Genomic DNA, 23,105 nt, shown 5'->3' with positions numbered 1-23,105 from the left:
AACAAAAAAAACCCCTTTGACTTTTTTATTTAAAAACAAAACAAAAAGGTACACATGAACCAGCTTGGGTTGAGTCAAGCTTTAGCAAGTTAGCGTAGTTCTGCTTCCAGTTCACAGTTCAGTGCGGTTAATATCTGCCCCCAATGCCTTGCCATCTTCTGCATTCTCATATGCCAATGGCTGGTTCCTGGTAATCCTTTCTCTAGAAGGCCCTACTCTTTTCCTGGTTGGTGAGCTTGGGACTTCAGAGGCTGATCTTATCACTTCAGAAATCTTATCACTTAACCTTCTGTCCATAGGTCTGATTACAGAATTTTTCAGCTCACAAGAAACTTGCTTCCAAGAAAAATGCCATGTTTCTTTGTGTTTCCTGTTTTGTTCTCTTCCGTGTCCAGGAGTAAATTTTAGGGCTCTCAGTCACAGCTGTTTTGTAAAGCAAATTGGGAAACCACAACATAAAGTATGTGGGGAAATCTGTCAAGGAGAGAAGAAGGAATTGAAAAAAGCAAAGATATCACAATAAAAAAGCCAGAGATTAACCATGGAGCTGGGGGGAGAATGGAAAATAAACCAGAGAAAGGGAGAAAGGACAGCACAGAGAAATACAAAAGTAAAGGTAAAATATTATTTTAAGGATATAAGGATTCTTATATCCTAAAATGTTTGTTGACTAAATGAATAAAAACAAAGCAAGAGAAAACATGGGGCCACTGTTAACACTGCCTCCTTTGTGACCCTCAGCTGATGGGTACCCTATCCTTCTCATGTTTACAATCCAAGTTGTGGGATAAATCCTGCCTGTTCTAGAAGGTGGGATGAAGTGTGTGCTGGGCAGTGTGGCTGTTGCCCAAGTCTCTCGTATTGCAGAGATGCTCCCTCTTTCATGCTTGCTGGTATTTCATGGATTCAGATCCGTTTACTCTGGGTAGTAAACAGCCCCCCTGAATGTGTACTTTGCAAGAAAATGATCAGGTTGACTGTCTTTGGAGACTGGTGGGTTAGATATCCCAGAGCAGTTGACTCAGAAACCTTCCTATCATTGCTGAGAGAGAAATATTTGCACACAGATGATGGGCTGATCCTGGGCCTTATCTGGTTGCTAGAATGAACATCCAATGGGTATTTTAGATGTAAGAAACAGTCTTCAGCAGGGGTTATTGTGTAGAATGGACACTTCCTCAGGACACTGTCTTTCTGCCTCTTGACTAGTCTAATTATTGGCATCATTCACTCAGATGGTTTCTCCATGAAGAGGTGACGGACAGCCAGCAGGACCAAATTAAGATCCATATAGTATGATAACCAGAGAGGTGGCTCTTAACCTTATCTTCAGCTAGAAAATCTCTATAGAAGGATTATTATCAACCTAGGTTGGATTCTATGCCCATCCACAGACCAACTACTGTGGCCATTGGGATGAAGTTCTGTGATTAGCTCATTTCAGGCCAGGGGTCTACATCTCAATCACTAGCTAGAGAGATATGGTCCCATTAGATGTTAGGTCCCTACAGTTCCTGAAGTCAGTTTTCTGGAGACTGCTGGAAGAAGAGTACCCTTGCTCTTAGCAGAGTGCCGGGCCACCTGAAGAAACTCTCTCTCTTCTGGGTATTGCATGTATGTTTGTGAAGTATGGGGATGCCAAAGCCATTGTGCAAGCATGAGGGGAGTCAGTCAGCCAACCACAGAGGAGGACATGTCTGAGGATGTGGTAGAGAAACAGAGCTGGAGTCTCTGGACCAATTCAACCCTGAAGCCTCCCTTCCTCAGGCATCATTGGTTTTAGACCAGTTCATATTGAATTTCTGGTTTTGTTTTTGTTTTTCAGCTTGTAGCCTGAAACACCCTAACTGGTATGTGGTAGGTGGAGATTGGTTGCAGAAAAAATAAGAGATGCTGAGCAACCAAAAAAAGGTCCACTAAAATGAGGATGATGAGCATGTGGCACAGAGGACATTTGTGGCCAGGTTTAAGGTTAAGGGAAGAGCCCTGGATCTTCACTGATGTTCAGTGCAAACGCAGGCAGGAAATCAGGGTGAGGCCTCCTCATAATTCCTGAACCTCACAAAAGTTCCTCACTACACGCAGCTACCATTTCTGGGAGTTGGGTCCGAGGGTGAGGAGTACACTTGGCTGCATTTCACGCCAGCTGTCGGTCTGGGGGATTGGGAAGGCTGGGGTCTTCCCTTCTGGACAGTGATCTCTGAGGAGGTGAAGCTGGTACCTCAAGCTGGGGGCCTAGCTCCTACCCCAGAACCCCTTCTGTGCTTCTCTAAGATCGGCCTCCGACTTGCTGGAGGTGCTGTGCAGGGAAGGGTAAATGAAAGTCAGAGTCACACAAAAAGAGGGTTCTGTGAAGCGAGGGCTTGAGAGAAGGCACTCTCAGGGGACAGAGGGCAGCAGGGCAGGGCATGTCTCCACATCAGCTGGAAGACTCCAGCTTGGCCAGCTGCTTGGGAAATGGCTCTTCCCCAGGTGCCAGCTTCTTTCTAGACCCTGTGGCCAGAGAGTTCGCTCATCTCTTACTCTCACCCAAGTCCCAGGGAAGCCCAGGCCCAGGGGACAATGCTGCCTTGTTGTGGAGCTCTAATTTCTGACTGGCCCCTTGTTTGGGGACCCAGGGAGCAAGAAGAACGAGCTGTGAAGCTAGGAAAGTATTGCCCTGGAGCTGGGCTGCAATTTCTTTTTGTTCCTTGCCAAGTGCCCCTCTGATCTAGGACAGAGAGCCTGCTCTCAGCTGGAAGTCAGAAGGGGGCCCGGCCTTCAGGCTCTGGGGAAGCAGGACCAGAGTGAGGACGAACAAAAGCCTCACAGATCCCTCAGGGAAGTGTGAAGTGTCTGAGTCCACGGATTGTTCAGCCTAACCTGACTAGTGTGTCTGGGAGAATGACTGTAGGTGATTCACCAGTTCTTGGCGTCATGGCTTTGTCCCACAGACACATTATAGTGACTCTGCTTGACAAAGAGGCCTGGCTCGTGTGCTGGTTGCACATACACACTTACCAGTTCATGTGCATTTGCTACTGCTCGTGCATGCCTCTGTTGTAGGGGGTGCCACAAGTAACTGTGCAAAGATTCTACCCTATATGATGAAAATATGTGGGCTTTCCTTACACTACAGAACAGCCTCCTAACCAGTCCCTTGATGCTGTCAGGGATCCTTGCACTTTCTCACCAAAGAACCCCTTCAATAATAGTTCTCAATCCCTGACTGCCCATTAGCATCATCTAAGGAGCCTTTAAAAATACCAATTCCTGGGCCCCATCCTCAGAAGTCTAGGTCCAGGTCCAGGTCCAGGTCCAGGTCCAGGTCATCTTCAGATGATCTTGATGTGGAGCCAGGGTTCAGAACCATGGGCTAAAGGAAGGAACCATGAACCCCTCTGCTCTGGATGGGTCCCCAAGTTACTCACACCTAGGGTGATATTCCTCAGTTTTTCTTGTTTTTTATTCAACATTCCTATGACTTTTTTTGCTATAAACTTCATATATCCATAATATAATTCTACTGTTTTAAATTATTTACCAATAAGCTAAATTTTCACTCCAAGAAGGGGCTCCACATTCTTCCTGTGCTTCTCACACCAGCACACAACTCCATGCTCCCAGACCACATAGATCCCAGGGATGAGGACCACAGCTGATTTACCCATGCCTCCCAGAAAACCTTTCACTGACAAGTCTTTGGAATGTGTTTGCCGATGGTATTTACCAAGAGCAGGTCAGTTTTCCTAAAAGGTCCCTTTGATCTTCTCTTTGTTCCGGATGTATGGTGGCTCTGCATTGCCAGGTACCCTGATTCTGAAATGGGATACAGATGCCCTGGTGGTACAGGAGCACTCTATCGTGGGATTCACGAACAAACATTTTTTTAAAAAGGAGGTAAATGCTTATTTTATGTATGTTAGATAAATATAAATGGGACATAAAACCTGTGATTATTATTCTTTCTTTTTTTTTTTTTTAAGATTTATTTATTTTTGAGACAGAGAGAGCATGAACAGGGGAGGGTCAGAGAAAGAGGGAGACACAGAATCCGAAACAGGCTCCAGGCTCTGAGCTGTCAGCACAGAGCCCAACGCGGGGCTCGAACCCATGGACCGCGAGATCATGACCTGAGCCGAAGTCGGACGCTTAACCGACTGAGCCACCCAGGCGCCCCTATTCTTTCTTTTTTTTTTTTAAAGGAATAGTTTTAAATTTGATTTAAGGAAAATCACTATGTAAATAGTAGTTCAGGCGGTACCTGGCTGTGTGTGTCACTAAGTGATCAAAGGATGGCATTCAAGGCCTCCTAATCTGGCCCTGACCTGCCATTTCCAGCTTAATTTTTTCCTCCTTCCCAATAGAGGGCCACTGCTTCATCAAAAAGGCTTACAAATAGTCCCACGTATCAGCATCCCATAAAAACATGGGCTCTGGAACTATCCAACCTGGTTGAAACCAATGGCTCATGCAAACTTAAGGGGGAGGAGGCACAGACCCCACTTCTTGATAGGGAAATATGTGGAAGGTTCTAGAAGGACATGCAGAATGGATAGCATTGTCATGGCTGTTTTGGGGAAATACAATCTGCCACAATCCATCTAACGGATTTCATATACGTTTTAAGGTCTTCATATATATATGTAAGTTAGGTTCAAGATAAACTGGCAAGAAATTCTTTCTTTTTCTTCCCCTCCCTCATGACAGGAACCTGGGAATAATCCAGCTTGGGAGAAACTTTAGGTATTAAATTTGAAGTGCCAGGCATACAGTAAACACTCAGTAAATGTGATTTCTATTATTAGATGATCTGGAGGGCACTTCTGGTCTCTCTCCCCTGGACACAAACAATCACACATGTGCAGTCTTATCTCCAGTATTTCATGTAAACTTCACAATCACCCTGCGAGACAGATACTCTTAACCATTATCTGCATTTAACTAATGAGGCACCTGAGTCTTAGAGAATTGAGGAATTTTCCCCTAATTTCCTGAATTTAATCCCTAAAAGTTTCATGAAGGGGGTAATTTTATGACCGTTTTAAAGATAGAGAAAGGGCTCAGGGAGATTAAGTACATTGCCCAAGACAGGAAAGGTTGGATTTGAACCCAGATTTTTCTGACTCTGGCCTCAGTGTGGTTCCCACCTTGGACACAGCTTCCCAACAGTGAGGGTGTGGTGGTGGGGGGAGGGGGGACTCCATCGTGGCTCTCGGTGCCAGTGAAGCGGCCAGGTGGTCACAGCTGAGTTTGTTCTTTCCGTAGTTCCCTGCAGATGGTGCCCGGAAGCCAACGGCCATTAACCCCCAAGGTCATGGAGAAACATAGCTGCTGTTGTTCCAGGATGCAAATGTGCTTATTTACTCTAGCCAGTGGGAAAATGCCAGTTCCTGTGGGAAAGGGGCGAGTGTGTGGAAGCGTGTGTTGTGGAGGAGTGTAACATGGGGACTGGCATGAAGCGCTGGGCAACGTGGCATGATGGCTTCTGCCCTTTTCAGAGCACCTCCTATGCGCGCAAAGCTCTGGACCTTTGCACGTGCTACTCTTTAGTCAGTGCTCATTTTTTCATTCAGGAGATCTATGTGAGGCCCTCTTATTTGCTAGTCACTATGAAAGGTGCTGGGGGAAAAACACTGGACAAGATGGGAAAGTCGTGCACCCTACTGGAGCTTATCTTCAGGTGGTAAGGGGAAGGGCGAGGGACAGAAAATATTCACGTAAACAAATAAAAAAAAAATAATCCCATATTTGTGATCTGTTAATCACTAAGAAGAAAATAAACAAGGTAACGGAAAAGGGAATAGCTTGGAACACTTCCCAGACCTAATTATCCTTTAGGATGTAACCCAGATAGCACCTCCTCTGGGAAACCTTCCTGGCCCAACAAGGCTAGGTTAGATGAGCCTCTAACGTGGCTCACATAGCCAGTTACCTGCTTGTGGTGCTTGTTTACTGGTCTCTCTCTCACACTAGCCTGCGTGCCCCTTGAGGACAGAGGCCAGGTAGTGTCCCAGGTACCTGGAAGCTGTCTGGCAGCACAGGTGCTCAACGCCTATTTGCTTAAAAAAATGAATGGATGGAGGGATGGCCATGTTTGGTAAAACATCACCCTGAAGAGTGAGGCTATTTTTAATGCAGTTATGGCCTCAAAACCGTGTGATCTTACTGTATTCTTCCTAACTGCTGCTGGCTGTTTTTCTTTTTTTAACATATTTTGGGATCTTAATGAATGAGAATGATTTGCACTACAGCATATGGCTACTTTAATTAAGCAAAGGGTATCATTTTAGTAGGATAATAAATACTGTATAATTTATCAGGCCTTGTGTGTATTTTACAAGTATACCATGTGGGCCATATAAATCATTCTTTTACTTGGGAGGGGTAGAAAGAATCCCTATTGATCGGATGCAAGACAGTGCATGGAAAGAAAATGAGCTGAACACCTTGACTGCCCCTGAAGAGGCAGCCATCTACGCAGCAGTCACCTTGGGGTTCCTTGGGCACCCTGAAAAGTGGAGTCACTCAGAAGGGACAGTGGGTGTAGGGAAGAGACACTGTCCACGGTTGGAGAACTCAGTAACCCTCTGTGTTTGCTCCTCAATGAATAAATCACATTACCACCCGCTGAAGAGGTAGGACTCTGCAGAAGGAGATGCTGCTTGGAGTGCTGGAAAGAGGCCTGGGCTCTTGGGTTTTGTTGCTAAGCATTTGCCCAGGGCTGGAGAATTAGAATCCACCTGGGAGTAGGGGCAGACTAAAAGTAAGGCAGGGGAAGGTGAGCTCAGCACGTGGCCATGGAAATCCAGCAGTACTGGGATGTGGTCAAAGAACACCCACAGGTTATAAACAGACCCTGACAGAGCAGACGGGCTGGTGGGGTCCAGGACCTCGGATGAGCTAGATGCCTTTGACCCAGAACAAGGTGCCCTGGCTCCCTGGGAGCACTTAGCATCCTGAGGAGTGGGGAAGCTCCCCATCACTAGACGAGGGCAACTGTGCCCAGGGCTGTGGGGCTGGGGTGCCCTGATGGTAAGTCTCCGGGCAAATGGAAACCGAAAGTGTATTCTAAAGAATGAACCTTCCCCTACAAACTTGCAGACGCTTGCTACAAACTAACCTGCGATTCACCCTCCTTAAGCGAGCAGAGTCAGAGGATCTGTGGAAAAAATGGAACCAGCACGAGGTTTTGCTGGAGTGAGTCATGCCACATAGACAGGAGTGGGAGAAGGGCATCTGCAGAAATGGAGAAACGGCACATCATGTATCATACTTTTCATTACATTTTCTAAGAACACAATGTTGGAGATATCCATTTTATCTCTCCACTATCTCTCTATCCGTTCCAGAGGTTCCAAAGAGATGTATACTGGGAAACAGTTAAGAAGCTGATCTGGCTGAGCAGAGCCTTTGTGGACAGGGAAGGCTGGCCTATTCTAATTTCATATACTTTTGGGAAGTATAAAGGAGGTAAGATTGAAAAGTAGGTATAGAAGACATTACAGAGAACCCTGAAGACTTCGTACATAAATTTTAAAATTAAAAATATGCAGTCACTGGCACCTGTCTGCAATATGCAAGGCATTCTATTCAGGCTGGGATATATCGAGACTTCAGACGACTTAATTACATGGCCACCTAGACAGCTCTACCTGGGTGTCCCAACGGCACATTGAAGTCCACATGGCCAGCACCTGACTCCTCATGTGTCTGCCCAAATAAGCTCCCTCCCCTCCACTCTTTTGACCAGTTAAAGGTACCAGCGTGCACCCACTCACCTGGGCAATAAACTCAGGAAGCACTGAAGACCTTTCTCTCCCCTACACTCTCCATGTTAAATCAACAGCAAGTGTAATCAGCTTCACCTCCCAACCCTTTCTCCAATTTCTCAATTCCTTTCTATTTCTTTTCTTGGACGATTACACCAGTCTCTTAACTGTTGCCCCTGCCTCCAGGCCTGTGGCAGCCCCCCACCCCAGCTTCAGATTCCACACCGTCACCATACCGTTCTGTACTGAGAATCCCACAAGGACTCTCTAATAGCTAACGCGATAGTAGTTGCTGATTTTAAGCTTTACAACATTTCTTTTTCAAATGAAATCCCAATAATCAAAACAGGACAGAGCCAAGATGCCTTGATGAGTGTCTCGCTTGCTCAGTCTTGCTCCTTATCCCAAGGCACCACAAAAGAGCCCCAGTGACCCCAACAAACACAGTCTGAAAGTTCACAGGAAATGTCCAAACCACTTAGCATGGTTTTTTTATCCCTCTACCTCCTGGCCATCTCTCCCATCCCACTTCTGCCACTTCCTCCCTCACCGCTTGGACCATCCTGCTCTACTCTCTGGCCCCATTAACAGAGCTGCCTAGCACCAGTGATCCTCCAAATTCTGTTCAGGTATTAGCTCCTGTGGGAAGCCTCTCTGAACCCCCAAGCAACTCAGCCAGAACCTAATGCATTCTTAGGTGGACAGTCTTCCCCAGGAGAATGTAAGCTCCTTGAGGACCCAGCCAGCGGCCCATTCATTTCTCTCCTTGGTTCTCAGCTCCTAGTAAAGTCCCATAACCCTTCATCACACTGAGCTATGGAATGAAGACCAGGTGCCTCCCCTATCTTCACGCAGACTGTGCAGAGTCCTGCTGTGTTGCCTTAGGGTCTCAGCGATCAAAGACTATCCCCCTGTGACCCATGGTGATAGATTAGAACATCTGGCACCCTCCGCAGGGGTTCAGGCCAGCCTGTGTGGGCCTCGTTTGATGGATGGCCACTTCACTGGCTCTCTCCCTGCCAGCTCCAAAAGCAACACCAGTTCTTATTGTAGATAAAGTGACTTCTCAAATACCTTGGGCAAGAGGCCAGTGAGCTGGGCCAATGAGCAGTGGAAAGCGATTGTTCCAAGACTCTAATCGACATGCAGCTCTTTGAGGAAAAGAGTGATGAAGGCCTTTACTTCAAGAACCAGATGCAGGGCTTCTCCATCCCTCTCACGTGACAGGAGTGGGTCCAGGTTTGAGTCAGCCTGGCACCTAATGCAGAAGATTTAGAAGACAAAAAGCTAACGGTCACTGTGTGCTTTGGGGGAGACAGTGGCTAAATAGCAGCTTCACAACAGTTGTAAAAAATGATGGTGTAATTTGCTGAAGTGCCCTCCCCAAATTCATATGTGGAAATCCCAACCCCCAGTACCTCAGAAAGCAACTGTGTTTGGAGATGAAGGTCATTAGGGTGAGCCCTAATCCAGTATGATTGGTGCACTTATAAGAAGAGGACATGTGGACAAAGCTTTGTATAGAAGGAAGACCATTTGAAGACACGGGGAGAAGACAGCCATCCACAAACTAAAGAGAGAGGACTCAGAAGAAATCAACCCTGTTCACAACCTGAATTAGACTTGCAGCCTCCAGAAGTCTGAGAAAATCAATTTCTGCTGTTTAAGCCAGCCAGGCTTTGTTATGGCAACCCTCACACACTAATACTGATGGGTATGGTGTGGTGAGGGTCTCAGGCTATGGTGCAGGCCCTATGGGGGCTATGGTATGCTCCTGGGTGCCACTGTCGTCCTCATGTACAGTTTCTTGCTGCCCTGCTTCCATGAGTTTCTCTTCTCCCACAGCGTCTTGTGCCCTGGCTTGCCTTTCATCACATTCCCATGCAAAGGCTGTATTTGTCTACTTCTCTGTCTCCTCGACTAGACTCAGCTCTTCTAGGGTAACATTGTGTCTCTTATTTCCAGTGCCTGGCACAGAGGCAGTACCCAGTAGCTGTACATTTGTGGAATCGATGAATTGGAGTTTACCATCCATATCTGTGCCCAGCCCTTCTGCCAGAGTCTGCTCCTTAGGTTGCCCTGGTTTGGGGGTCCTCAGCAGCCCCTCCCTTCCAGCTTCTCTGGCCACTGGCGCTGCTAAACAAGCCCCAGTAGGCCAAGGCTCGGAATGGAAAGGAATGGGTGGGGGAAGAGAGACGATTGGTCCATGTCCTGTCCAGAGAATGTGATTGGCTCTCTGTCTGAATGGGATCCTGTGACTGGCTTCTCGAGCAGTGTGGCTAATGAAGCTCTTCCCTTTAGGCGTTTCCTGGTAGCTTTCTGGCTGCAGGAGGGGGCTGGCTGTCTCTGAGCTGGCTCTGGTCTAGTACCTGTTTGCTGCAGCCTGAAGGTGCAAATGGTGCTCACAGACTCAGCAAACAGCTTTTTCCTAGGCCTTTGGGGATGGGATTTGCTGTGGGTCAGCAGGGGTCTAACACAATCTCCTTTTGTTGGGCAAACAAAACAACTGTTGATATACCTCCTCTCTGGTCCTGACACCTTTAACTCAACACAGAAAATCAAATCACTTCCCTGCAATTGGATTCTAGCAACTTCCCTCGATCCTCTTTTCCTTTGGTTTCCCTCCTGGGGTTCGACCTGCATTTTCCTTTTTCTGCAAGTTGAAAATGTAGGTTATGGCTGGGCTGTCAAATCAGGAAGGACTGGCAGTTAGAATGAGAGGCTCTCCCATCCTTCACAGCCTAGAAATGTTCCTTATAGTTCCCGAAGCCCGAGTGATATTTGGAAGTCTACAGTGATAATAATAAGTATTATTGTTTACATGTTGCAGTTGCTAACAGTTTACACGTTATAATAATTCCTCATACAGTTTTGATCTTACACGAATAGGCATTACTACATTTGTCCTCAAACCCCTGGTGCAATTTGCAATTTTTTGCTTCACAATTTACATTTTGAGGATAATGTACATGTTGGCTGCAAGGTGAAGTGACTGGGTCTGACAGGGTGCTGCGTTGCAGCAGACCCATTAGGGGAAGAAGAGGTGTCACCGTGGGTGGGGGGATGATTTTGCCAGAGGAGGAGGCCATTTTGCAAAATTTAAATCTGCATTGGAACATCACCCATCCTCCTTTTCTGGCCCCCTTTCTGAGAAATATCATCTCTACTCAGCCCCAGAGCAGGCTTGTCTCTGCTCCCTGAGTGGTTCCTGCCCTGGACAGGCCTTGGCAGGGTGACGACCTCAGTATGTGGTAGGTGTGGGCAATGGCTGGCAAGCTGGTGTTTCTCTCTCTTCTCCCGCCCCCACCTCCTCAGTCTCTTCTGCTCCATGTTCATGGAGAAGCAGAAGAAGGTGGGGATATGGGTTTGCCATTTATTCCCAAGGATTTCCTGTCCTACCTGCTCCTCCCCCTCCACTTGAGTAGGGGTCCCGGGAGAGGAGTCCTCAGATCACCTGTTTTTTAATGGGATGTGAACAGTATATCGTGTAACTTTCTAGTTCTTTCTGGACCTTCTCTCATCAAAGGTAGCTTTTCTGTTTGTTTCAAGCTGATGAAAGCAGCACAACTTAAAAAATAATAACTCAAAAACTACTTTGTAGAAAATGGGAACTAGGGTGAGTCACTGGCTATATGCGAAGGGAATGGTGGTGGGATAAGTTTTAATAACAGGGCACTGTGTGAAACTTTGAAAAGTAACCACCCCTCCCTCATTTTCCTCAATTTTGACAAACTGGGTTGGTGCAAAAGAAAGACGTCTTCTTTTGTGAGCCCTCAGGAGCTGCAGAGCTAACTTCAGGGGCAGCCACGCATGAGAACATCCTTACCTAGTTCATAATGCCTGGTGCATGGCAAATGCTCAGTACATGGTAAGTGTTACTATTATCATTAAAAATACAAATGAGACAATGAAAGAAAATGTTGGTTTCTTTTTCTCCAAACTCCTGAGATGGTCTCTCTCTTGTTCAGGGTTCACCTGGTCCTTCTCAGGACATACTGACTGTCCAAGTAGGCAGCGAGACATCCTGAGAGTTGGGGGACAGCAGGGGGCTGGCTCTTGAACCTTCTATGGTACAATTCCTTGTGTGCTCACTCTGAGACCTGCTTATCTTCTCCCAGGTATTTGATTTGAGATTTCACTCTCAGACTGAACTGAGGTCTTACTAGTCAGTGAGTCAGGGTGGCTACTAAGAGCTATACGTTAGTTTCCTAGAGCTATTGTAACCAAGCACTACAAACTTGGTAACTTAAAATAGCAGAAATTTATTCTCTCAGAGTCCTGGAGGCCAGAATAAGGTGTTGGGAGGAGCATGCTTCCTCAAAAGTCTAGGGGAAGCTCCTTCCTTGCTTCCTGTGGCTTCTACCAAACCTAGGCATCCCTGGGCATGTGCAGCATCACAGCAGCGTCCGACTCCACTGTCACAGGGTCATCTTTTCTGCATCTGTCTCCTCTTTTTTTTTTTTTTTTTTAAGTATGTCTATTTATTTTGGGCAGGGGGTGGGAGAGAGAGAGAGAGAGAGACAGGAAGAGAGAGAAAATCCCAAGCAGGCTCTGTGCCACCAATGTAGAGCCCAAATGAGGGGCTCAAACTCATGAGCTATGAGATCATGACCTGAGCCGAAATCAAGAGTTGGGTGCTTAATCGACTGAGCCACCCAGGTGCCCCTGTCTCCTCTTTTTCCAAGGACACCAATCATATCAGATTAAGGATCGACTCTACTTCAGTGTGACCTCGTCTTACTGACTACATATGCAGTGACTTTATTTCCAAATAAGGTCACATCCCAAGGTACTGGGAGTTAGGACCCCAACATACGTTTTTGGAAGACAAAACTGAAACCACATCAGGGCTTTTCAATCATCCATCTCAACAGGCCTTGAAGGCAGCAGGGCTTTGGGGCAGAGCCCTGGGCCTTCACTTCCAGAAATGCTGCACCCGAACAAACAGGAACTGACTCTGATGGCTGGGCTTCCCTCTGTCCTGCCCAGCTTCAGGCCTCACCCTGCCAGGGCTGATTAAACACATATCCCCCTTCCACTGCATCCCACATGTCCTCGGCTCAGTGAGTGGAAGTCAGGGCTCAGCTGAAAGTTCTGACCCAGGGCCACTCCTCCAGGCCAGCTAGAGCATGTCTCGCCCGAGAAGGCTAGCCTGCTGGAATGGACGTGACTTGTGTGCTAGCTTGTCACCCCACTCCTGCTACCCCCCACTCTACTCTGCTGCCAGTAAATGTTGTCAAGGCACAGACGTTTTCTGAAATCCCACTGTCTGGAGGACGGAGAGGTTGACTCAGGCTGAGTGACAGCCACAGCTGAGCAGAAAAGGGCACAGAGAGAGACAGAGACAGAGACCAACAGAAAGAGCAGGGTGACAGCCTGAGTTCAGAGAGACAGGGTGGGGGAGGGTACCCCTGGCCCTGACTCCCCCAATGCCTACAGCAGCTGTTCTGCCTCCCTGGAGGGAGCCCTGGCTGTGCTTTCCAGAATCCTCCTCCAGTCTGGCCCCATTACCCAGCTACTCATAGAAATCATGGAGCCCTGAAGGAAGGGACAGAGTAATCTGTAAACTCTTCTACACAGGGTTTTTTACAATACATACTCCTGGTTTGCCTCAGGAGACAGTCATTGGGTTTTACAATTTTTTTTCGAGAAAGATCTAAATGTTCTCTAATTAACCTATTAGTATTAATTATACACTTGTAGTCATTTATTTGCTAATCTGAAAAAACGAACCTCCTGGATTCAAAGAAAAGGTTCCCCACCAACTCCCATCCTCTTTTGTCTTTTCTCCTAATGTTAAGTGTTTAAATCACTTGTCAACACAGAAGGAATAATAATAATAAAAAGAGTGACACCGGATCAGAGAGCAGGGCCATGGCGGAGAGATACAAAGCCCCTGAGCAGTCAGCAGGAAGTGAAGATTCCTCCGTATTCATCAGGGGAGAGGAGAGGACAGCCGCAGGATCCTCGGACCTGCCCAAGGAGCAAGACCCCGAGGCTGGCCTGCTGGGGCACAGTTTCCTGCCCTGTGCTTTTAGGACCTTATGGCTCAGCTTTTGCACAGGGATCCCCGGGATCATGTGGGTGCTGCTGTCGTCAGCTTCTATCTGTCTGCCCCGACCTCCTTGACAGATGAGGCTCACACACCTGAGACACTCTCTCAATGTAGCCAAAAGGAGGAGGCAAAGACACATAAACACACACGCATTTATGTTTATTGTGTGGGGATACAAGGCATTATAATAACTTGTAACCACCACACATATTATGAGCATATCAGTGATGATAACTCGCTCACAGATGTGACAAAAAATAAGATAAGCTGCTATTACATACAATTGGTAGGTATAGCCTCCAATGCCACTTTTTCCTCTCCCTGCTGCAGGAGAGCCTGTCAGAACACAAGAGAGAGAGTAAGCCTCAAGAGCCTCAAGAAGGGTGAAACTGAATGCGAATTTTATAAGCTTGCACATTTAGGTCCCATCTCAGCAGCCCCGATTAGAGTCCCACTGGATGGGACTATAAATGAAGAAGAAGCAGTGTCACAAAGTGTCCCCAGCAAAGGACAAATGTTTGTCTAGTGTGGTATGGCATTGTCCTGGAGCCTGTGGAAGCCTGAATTTCTCCCTCTGTGCCCCACCAAGTCTAGGAGAAAGCTTTTGGGTTTCCCCACCTTAGGCTACAAGGCTCCTGGGTGGTGCTGTATTCAGGTATGTTGGCCTCAGTCTCCCAGCTCCTGGGGAAGTCTGAGAACACAATTGGACTTGAACACCCTCAGCATTTCTCACAGATTGACCATTGTCCTGAAGCTCTTGCTCAGTGGGGATTTCACACCTGTGGATAAATGATATGCTGTGCTGCAACCATGCAAGACCTATGAAGAGAGAGTTTTAAAAAGTAATTAAATGGGTAATTTGATGCTTGTTCCTTTCTTCCATCTCTGTTCACTGAAGGTACATAAAACCTAAGGAATCGCACCTTGCTCTGGACCTAACCATCTGCCATTTCAAGTTTGAATGTCTTCCCTCCCCTCCTTCCCCCATGCTTGGTTCCAGAGGGGGGTTCCAATCCCTGGACTTTGCTGGAGGGCTTAACCAAGAAGCCTGGCATCTTCCCCTTGGACTGAGATCCATCAACAGCCTTGTCCCCATTCTCCCCCCTTGCTCAAAACAGACCCACAAGTCTAGGGACTGGGTTTCAGTAGGGTAACGCCTCATTGATCTGGGCATTGTTCGAACTTACACAAACTAGCCAGGTAACTGAAACCTATCCTATCAAGAGCCAAAATCATTTCTTAAAAAAATTAATCACTTTTAGTAGACATTTTTCAAAAATGCATTACACACTTTCTTTCCTCCTTTAACAGAGGCTACTGATCATAATTTCCTGGAGCTGTAATCTGTCTGCACCTGCCTTCTAGTTGCTCTGACTCCTTTTTCAATGTCAGAAGATAGGCTTTCACTCTGGTCCCTGCAGGGTGTCCATCTCTAGCAGCCACACTGCCCTCCTTCTGCTCGGATCTTTCTATGTGTGCTGCCGCAGACTTTGGGGGGCCATCAGACCCACCTCCTCAGCTGGCTACTTCTTAGAGAAGAGTCAGGGAGGCCCTCAACAACATGCCCAAGAGGCAGGTTCTAGGCTTAGCAGAGACAGGGCTCTGGAATGGCTGTTTTGGGTAGTCAAGGACTCGTTGGCTTATTACACTGGATGGTGTACCTTATAGGACTAGAGATGCCAAAGAAACATGGTATCTTTAGGGGAAGCCACCCCACATTAAAACCCTAAGTCACTTTTGCTGTGATTAGACAGCAGGATGTCAAGGAGGAAACAAGGAAGAAAAGTGGAGTTTACTGAACATTTCCTGAACATTCCGTGACAAGAGCTCTGCTAGGAATTCTCACCTGCTATTTCACTCACTGCTCCCTAGATCCTAGAGATGTAGACACTATTGTCCCTATTTTACTGAGGAAAAAATGAAGGCTTAATGCTGCTAATTAGTAAGTGCAGAATCAAGATGCCAAATCATGTCTGTCTCACTTTGAAACCTGTTGTCTTTTGGGGCACGTGGATGGCTCAGTTTGTTAAGCATCTGATTTCAGCTCAGGTCATGATCTCATGGTTCATGAGTTCAAGTCCCGCATCAGGCTCTGTGCTGACAGCTGAGAGCCTGGAGCCTGCTTCAGATTCTGTGTCTCCTTCTCCCTGCCCTCCCCCCACTCACACTCTGTGTATGTTTGTCTCTCTCTCAAAAATAAGTAAACATTAAAAAGAAATTTTAAAAAGATCTGTTGTCTTTTATACTTTTTATCCTTTCAAAAAGCATAGAATTCCTTCTTTTTAATTCTTTTTTCATTTCTCTATTTTTAATCTTTATTTTTCTTTTTTTTTAAAGTTCATTTATTTTGAGAAAGAGAGAGAGAGAGATGGAGAGGGAGAGGGGGGAGAGGGAGGGGGAAGAGAGAGAGAAGGAGAACACGCAGGGGAGGGGCAGAGATGGAGGGGGAGAGAGAATCCCAAGCAGGCTCCACACTCTCAGTACAGAGCCCAACATGGGGCTTGATCCCATGAAAGGTGAGATCATGACCTGAGCTGAAATCAAGACTCAGAGGCTTAGCCAATGGAGAAACCCAGCTCCCCTTAATTTTTCATTTTTAATGAATGAAATCATCCATGAAACCCCAACGTAAGAGATAACAAGATGCTCCTGTGGACGGCTTGGGCTTTTCTAGGCACCAAAACTATTGGAACCCTAGGGCCCCACAGAACCCAGACTGAAAACCATGATAACTAGGCCCAGAGATGTGCTAGGATAATATCTTATGGTTTAGGAATTCTCAAATAGGGCCTAAATAAAATTTTCCCTAATCATGCCCAAGAAAGGGGAGGGATAGACAGACTTCTTCTGGAGAAATCTGTAAATGATATACCATCTCATTCCAAGTCCTCTGTCCTCACTGGGTTTGCATGCACTCAGAAGAAAGACTTCTTTGACATCTGATTACATTTGGTGGTGCTGATGCTGCAGACCTGGGCAAAGCATTGCTGGTGGACTAGGGTTGAGACCCCTGGGACCTCTACTGTCTCCTTGTAAATCCGCCACCCTTCTCTTCTGCACCATTTGTGCTTGATTTTTCAGGGAGCAAAAATTATGTTGTTGGACTGTGGGGCACCTATGATGCCTGAGACATATCCAGGAACTCCCATATGAAACTCCCAGGTGAAAGGGCATGGCAGGCCTAGAAGCAGAGGGACGAGTGACATCAACAAGAAGATTCTGGCACAAAGCTGTGGTATGAGTTAATGAGAAGAGGCAGTGAGCAACAAGAGTGAGAGTTTGGGCTCTGGAGTCAAGCAAACCAGGATTTTTTATTCTGCCTCTGCTGTTTCTTTAATCTCCCTAAGCCTGAGTGTTCTGAGCTGCAAAATGAGAATAAAAATATCTCTTTCACTGGTATGCTATAGTGTTAGATGGAGTGATGCATGAAAGGTGGTTGGCACAGTGCCTGGCACATAGTAAGAAATCAGTAACCATTAGTTGTTCTTATTATTATCCTCATTAATCATTATATACTCAGACAAGTAATCCAAGGACTGAGAAGTCAATATAAAGAGCAGAAAGTTACTTAGGGTTTGGTCATAATGTTTAAAATCATCTAATTAGTACAGTGGTCTGTATTTTATTAGGAGACCTCAGGCCTGGGGTTTGCTTTCCAAGCAGAGTTACTAAGTTGTTGGCATTTGAATTTGGAGCACATTGGGGCACTGGGTGGCTCAGTTGATTAAGTGTCTCACTCTTGATTTCAGCTCAGCTCACGATCTCACGGTTTTTGAGTTTGAGCCCTGCATTGGACTATGTGCTGACAGTGCAGAGCCTGCTTGGGATTCTCTCTCTCTCTCTGCCCCTCCCTTGCTTGTGCTCTTTCTCTCAAAATAAATAAATAGATGAATTTGGAGCACAGGTGAGGGACCCTCAGCATACAGACAGTATTAAGCTATGGGGCTAATAACTCACTTCATTAGAGAGTGGGACAGAGACGAGAAGGGATCTGGCATGGAGTGGGAGCCAGCAAAGGAGACCAAGAGGGAATAGCTACCAAGGGAGAAGGAAAGCCAGCTGTCCCACAAGCCATGAGAGAACAATTCAAGAAAGGGGAGGCCAGCTACAATGAATGGTGGGGAGTCTAGGAAGGGACACTGAATGTGGACCTTGAGGTTGTTGGGACCTTGGCAGGGGCAGTTTTATGGAGGAAGAGAGGCTGAAGCCTGATGTGGTGCTGGAGGGGACAAAGGGAGGTGAGGAAGTTGCAATTATGAGCACAGACAACTCTTTGGAGATGTTTCGCTAAGATTTCTCCCTGGGATGTGGAGCCATATGAGTTCTATCGGGAAATGTGGTGGTGTGAAGGAAGAAGGGGGAGCCACTCCTTGGATACATCAGCTGGTGGAGCATCCTCTGGGAAACTCATCACTGACACATTCTCTTCACAGAAAATGCATTTCAGTTGGAGGGGAGAAATGAAGTCAAAGTCACCAAGGCTGTCGGAATGGCTTTCCCTCCAATTACCCGTGTGTGGATGGTGTACCAGAAAGGAGGCAGAGGGGACAGGCCCTGCTGAAGCAGACTATTCCTTCCTTCCCACCCATGACACTGCAGGATCCATGGCCAGACGTCAGATGGGGGATTGTCCCAGCCCCTGGGACACTCACTGCCCCTGGAGAGTTTGGGGCCACACCCAGTCTGGCCTCAATACCAAGAGCCCTGGGACAGGTGGCCTGGGATGAATCAGAGGGCTAATTAGCACTCTCTCCCCATCTAAAAGGAGCCAGAGACATATAAATTGCCCCCAAGAGGGAGGGAAGGAGGCAGAGAAAAAGGAGGTGGAGAAACAGACAGGGGTTACATCAGAAAAACAACATCATCCAAACAGCCTCATGTCCCAAATGGGTGTTCCTTCTCTAGTAGGAGTGGCAGAGGCAGCTGGGACCCAGGGGAACCCTGAGGTAAAGCACCTGTGTTGGCGCCTCATTATCTGCATGATGGATGCCACCTCCCTACCCCAGTGAGGCCCCAGGTGATGTCTACATGGCTAGCTGGTGTCTAATATCTCTGCTTCTTCCCATTACACAGCCCTGAAAATTCACTGCTGGGCGCCAGCATCTAGCTTGGCCCTTGGTAAACTGGGGTTTCTGCTGGGTAAAAGTCACATCAGGGCAGTGGCCAGGTCTGCGCTCATCCAGGGGATGGAAGAATCAGTGGGCTTGACCAGCATAATGTTTTAGGGAACAGTGCAACTGAGAGGATTCTGGAGAGTTAGGGTCTAATCATGGCTGCGTGACCCTGAGGGCCTTGGAAACATGCAAGTTTGGGCCACATAATATCTCTAACATTTGGGAGTTCTGTGAGTTCAGCATCCTCCCAGCCAAATTATTTCTGGATTATTTATAGAGCCATGCCTCTTTTTTATTATTATTTTTTTATATTCTTTCCAGCCTAACTTTTGAGGGCCTAGCATTCCTGTTGATCTCACTTCTGTGTGGGCAGAGGAGCAAAACCATTGTTCATTTGAGAGATAGGGAAGGAAGTCTTAAGTCTGTAATTAAAGACAATTGCCCACAATGAGCACATCTAATGGCCAGATCTTGGTTTTTAATACCATTCTCCAACAAAAGGAGTTAGGGCTCCTTGGAGAAATGGTTGTTTCCTGCTGGGGCAGGAAATGTATGAGATGAGGCTAGGGCATCCTGTAACACCAGAAAGTAAGGAAGTGACACATACACACACACACATGCACAGGCGCACGCCCGCGGGGATAAGTTAAGGGGACACAGGAGCCAATGAAGAGCTCCCAATGGCCAAAGCTGGAAGAATTTGAGCCAGGAAATAAATAAAGGAGTCTTGGATCATAATGCAAGGTGTAAAATGAAGATTCATGAACCTATGTTGATATAAATAAATGAATAAACTATCAAAGAAATAAATAAGGAGAAGAGACAAATCCGTGGTACATAGGAATTACAAATCATTTGGTAGATGCCTGTTTTCAAGGATGTGGAGCTTAACTCTCCACTCTGTAACTGTGGGCTGCACCTAGTGACTTCTTCCCCAAGAAAACAATATGGAAAGGGGGAAAAAGCAAAACTTCAGAGTGGAATGTTGTCTTAGCCAAGTGATCAGGTCAACATCAGCAGTGATGAGTCATGGTGAGGTATGTACTTCTGACATGATGTGATAAGAAGGGCACTATACCATTTGGTCTTCCCCCAAAAAGCTCATAATCCAAGTCTGAGCATTAAAACAAGTGTAAGACAAATCCCAGTTGGGAGCTACTCTATAAAATACCTGACCATTACTCACCAAAACTTCAAAGTCGTCAAAAACAATTAAAGTCTGAGAAACTGTCACAGCAGAGAGGAGCCTAAGGAGACAACTAAATGTAATGCAGTGCCTTGGATGGGATCCTGGAACAGAAAAAGGACATCAGGTAAAAACTAAGGAGATCTGAATAAACTGCAGACTTTAGTTTAAACCAGTGTGCCAATATTGATTTTACATTAATAAATGCACCATACTAATTTATTTTTATTTTTTGAAGAAAAAATTTTAAAGTTTTATTTATTTATTTGCAGAGAGACAGAGACAGTGAAAGCAGGAAAGGGGCAGAGACAGAGGGAGAGAGAGAGAATCCAAAGTAGGCTCTGCACTGCCAGCACAGAGCCAGATGCAGGGCTCAAATCTACAAACTGTGGGATCATCGCCTGAGCCGAAACCAAGTCAGACACTCAACCCACTGAGCCACCCAGGCTCTGGACCATACTAATTTAAAATGTTAATAATTGGGAAAACAAGGCACTGGGTAGATGAGAAAGTCTCTGTCCTTTTTTTTGAAATTTTTCTGCAAATCTAGAAGTGTTCTAAAAAATAAAGTTTATAAAAAAAATAACCCAAACCCTGCCCAAATCATGTGTTTCTAATTAAATCATTTGAGTGGTTCAAACCTGAGTAGAGTTGCTTAGCAATTTTTAAACTGTATTTGTGTAAAGGATTGTGATGGTTACTGCTAATTCCTGATTTAATTTCTATTTCCTTCTTCATGTCCAAAAAAAAAAAAAAAAAAAAAGGCAGTGTTTCCCCCAAAAAACAATGTGTCCAGCAAACATATTCATTTCTCCTGATTCTCTTGCAGCAAGTGGTGGCCATGAACACAGTTCTGGTCAGTGAGACATAGGGGGATCTCTAGGAAGATACTGGCTTCTTGAATAAAAGGAGAAATCATCATTAGCAGAAAGCCCTTTGCCCAACGATCTTCCCCTTCTTCCCACCTGTAGTTGAGATACGTGGCCTGAAGGCAGGACAGCTATGTTGTGATCATGAAGCAACCAGCATGATGATGAAACTCTACACATCATGGGTGACAGAGCTGATAGGTAAAGACACGGGTCCCTGGTGGCACTGCTCAGTGACTGTATAAGTCCTGGACTGCTCATCTCTAGACGTCTTACTTGGTGATTCAATTTTTTTAAAGGCTACATTGGTTGGGGTTTTAGTCATTTGCAACCAAATACAATCTTACCAATATAAGGACCAGTTAGTAGAGAAGCTACAGAAGGTGAGGAATTTGGAGAGAGAAGACTGTTTTAGAACTAAGAGCAAGAGAAATTATATTAAATATTAAGGATCTATAGACTATTTATTACATAACTAAGGGTTTCAAAAATGAAGTAAGCTATTTAATCTACATGTCAAACTGGTATGAGTATGAATCCTTATCTTTGTTTGAGAGCCTGGACCATGCAGGCACACAAGTAAAGTGAAGTTGCTCAAGGTCACAAAATAAGTAAGAGGCAGAGCTAGGAATGGAATCCAAGTCACCTCATGCCAAAGTAGACAGGTGTCCCTCTGTACCACTTTGGTCTCAAGGGAGCTCAGGTGCAAGCTATCTGAGGAAGGCAAGGGATGGAGAAGGCAGAGAGACCAGAGATTGAGGAGAAAAGCTAGCCCAGGTCTCAGCTCTGTCTGAGGACTCTAGGAATGAGAGGAGCCTGGCATTCTACATGTGAACAACTAATAACCTTGGGGTTCATGTAATCATGAAAAGAGGAGTGTAAGTGGAGGTTTCAGACAGAAAAGATATGTTAACCGCCTAAAGACCAGGGATTAGGAGATCAGCCAATACCCCCTGAGTGAAAAATTTTGGAATAGAAAGTCTAGAGTTTTTTAGATTTTTATGAAAAAAACTGAGCATAAGAATCTGTTGTTTATAATTCAATAAGCACTTCTTAAACATATACTATGGGCAAAGCACCATATTAGGCAAGGTGAAGATCACAAAAGAAAAGAATGGTATGACCTGCTCTATAGTTAAGTGAGAGAATCCAAATGACGTGTCAAATAGCTGTGCATTTGGAATTGTGTTCAAATTAGGAGTCTTGCTTTTCTCCTGAAATAGGGGATGAATCCAGGTTGGTATGTTGCCTCCAGACTGTCTTATAAAACCCAGAATCTTTCTGTGCTTTTATTCTGGATGGGAGAAGCCTAGTAGATACAAGATGGTTAACAGACCTCAGTCTGCCACTTATGTCCCAGGGTGGCAAAAAGGCAAAGGACAAAGGGCAAAAAGTGTACCTGCTGTGTCAACCCCTCCTTTTTCAGGGAGTTTTCCTGAAGGTCTCACAGTAGAGCTTCCTCTTACATATCATTGGCATGAATCGAAATACATGGATTTTTCTATTGTGATAGGCTGAATGTCTCTGTCTCCCCAAAATTAATACATTGAAGCCCTAACCTTCACTGTGATGGTGGTTGAAGATATGGCCTCCAGGAAGTAATTAGGGTTAGATTAGGTAACAACAGTGGGACCCTCATGAGATTAGCACCTGAAGAAGACGGGGGTGCTTGGGTGTCTCAGTCGGTTGGGCAGCCGACTTGGGCAACTCAGGTCATGATCTTGCGGTCCATGAGTTCCAGCCCCACGTCAGGCTCTTTGCTGACAACTCAGAGCCTGGAGACTGCTTCGGATTCTGTGTCTCCCCTCTCTCTCTGCCCGTCCCCCACTTGTGCTGTGTCTTGCTCTGTCTCTCAAAAATAAATGCTAAAAATTAAAAAGAAAAAGAAGAAGACAGATCTGTCTCTACACCCATGCACCAAGGAAAGGCCATGTGAGCACACAGTGAGAAGGAGGCAGTCTACAAGCTAGGAAGACAGTCCTAATGAGGAATCGAATGTTTTTGCACCTTGATCTTGGACTTTCCAGGCTCCAGAACTATGGGAAAGAAATGTCTGTTGTTGTTTATGTCACCTAGTCTGTGGCATTTTGTTATAGCAGCCCAGGTTGACTAAGACACCTATCTATGAGG

The 23,105-nt window shown here is 46.0% G+C and overlaps 1 protein-coding gene across 1 annotated transcript in view; it reads right to left on the bottom strand.

Annotated features, from left to right (window-relative positions):
• The window catches only part of NCAM1 (neural cell adhesion molecule 1), a 387,986-nt gene extending 367,796 nt beyond the window's left edge, over positions 1–20,190 (bottom strand). Inside the window, exons 1-4 of the mRNA XM_042904392.1 lie at positions 20,107–20,190; positions 14,425–14,625; positions 8,826–9,009; positions 7,103–7,218 (exon numbers count right to left, since the gene is read on the bottom strand). The gene's annotated coding sequence lies outside the window, so the exon portion shown is untranslated. The remainder of the gene's footprint in view (positions 1–7,102; positions 7,219–8,825; positions 9,010–14,424; positions 14,626–20,106) is intronic.
• Positions 20,191–23,105: the final 2,915 nt, after the last annotated feature.

This window comes from Panthera leo, chromosome D1, assembly GCF_018350215.1.
Source record: "Panthera leo isolate Ple1 chromosome D1, P.leo_Ple1_pat1.1, whole genome shotgun sequence".
In the NCBI taxonomy this organism is placed as follows: Eukaryota; Metazoa; Chordata; class Mammalia; order Carnivora; family Felidae; genus Panthera; species Panthera leo.
This window is presented reverse-complemented; position numbering and strand designations above follow the sequence as displayed.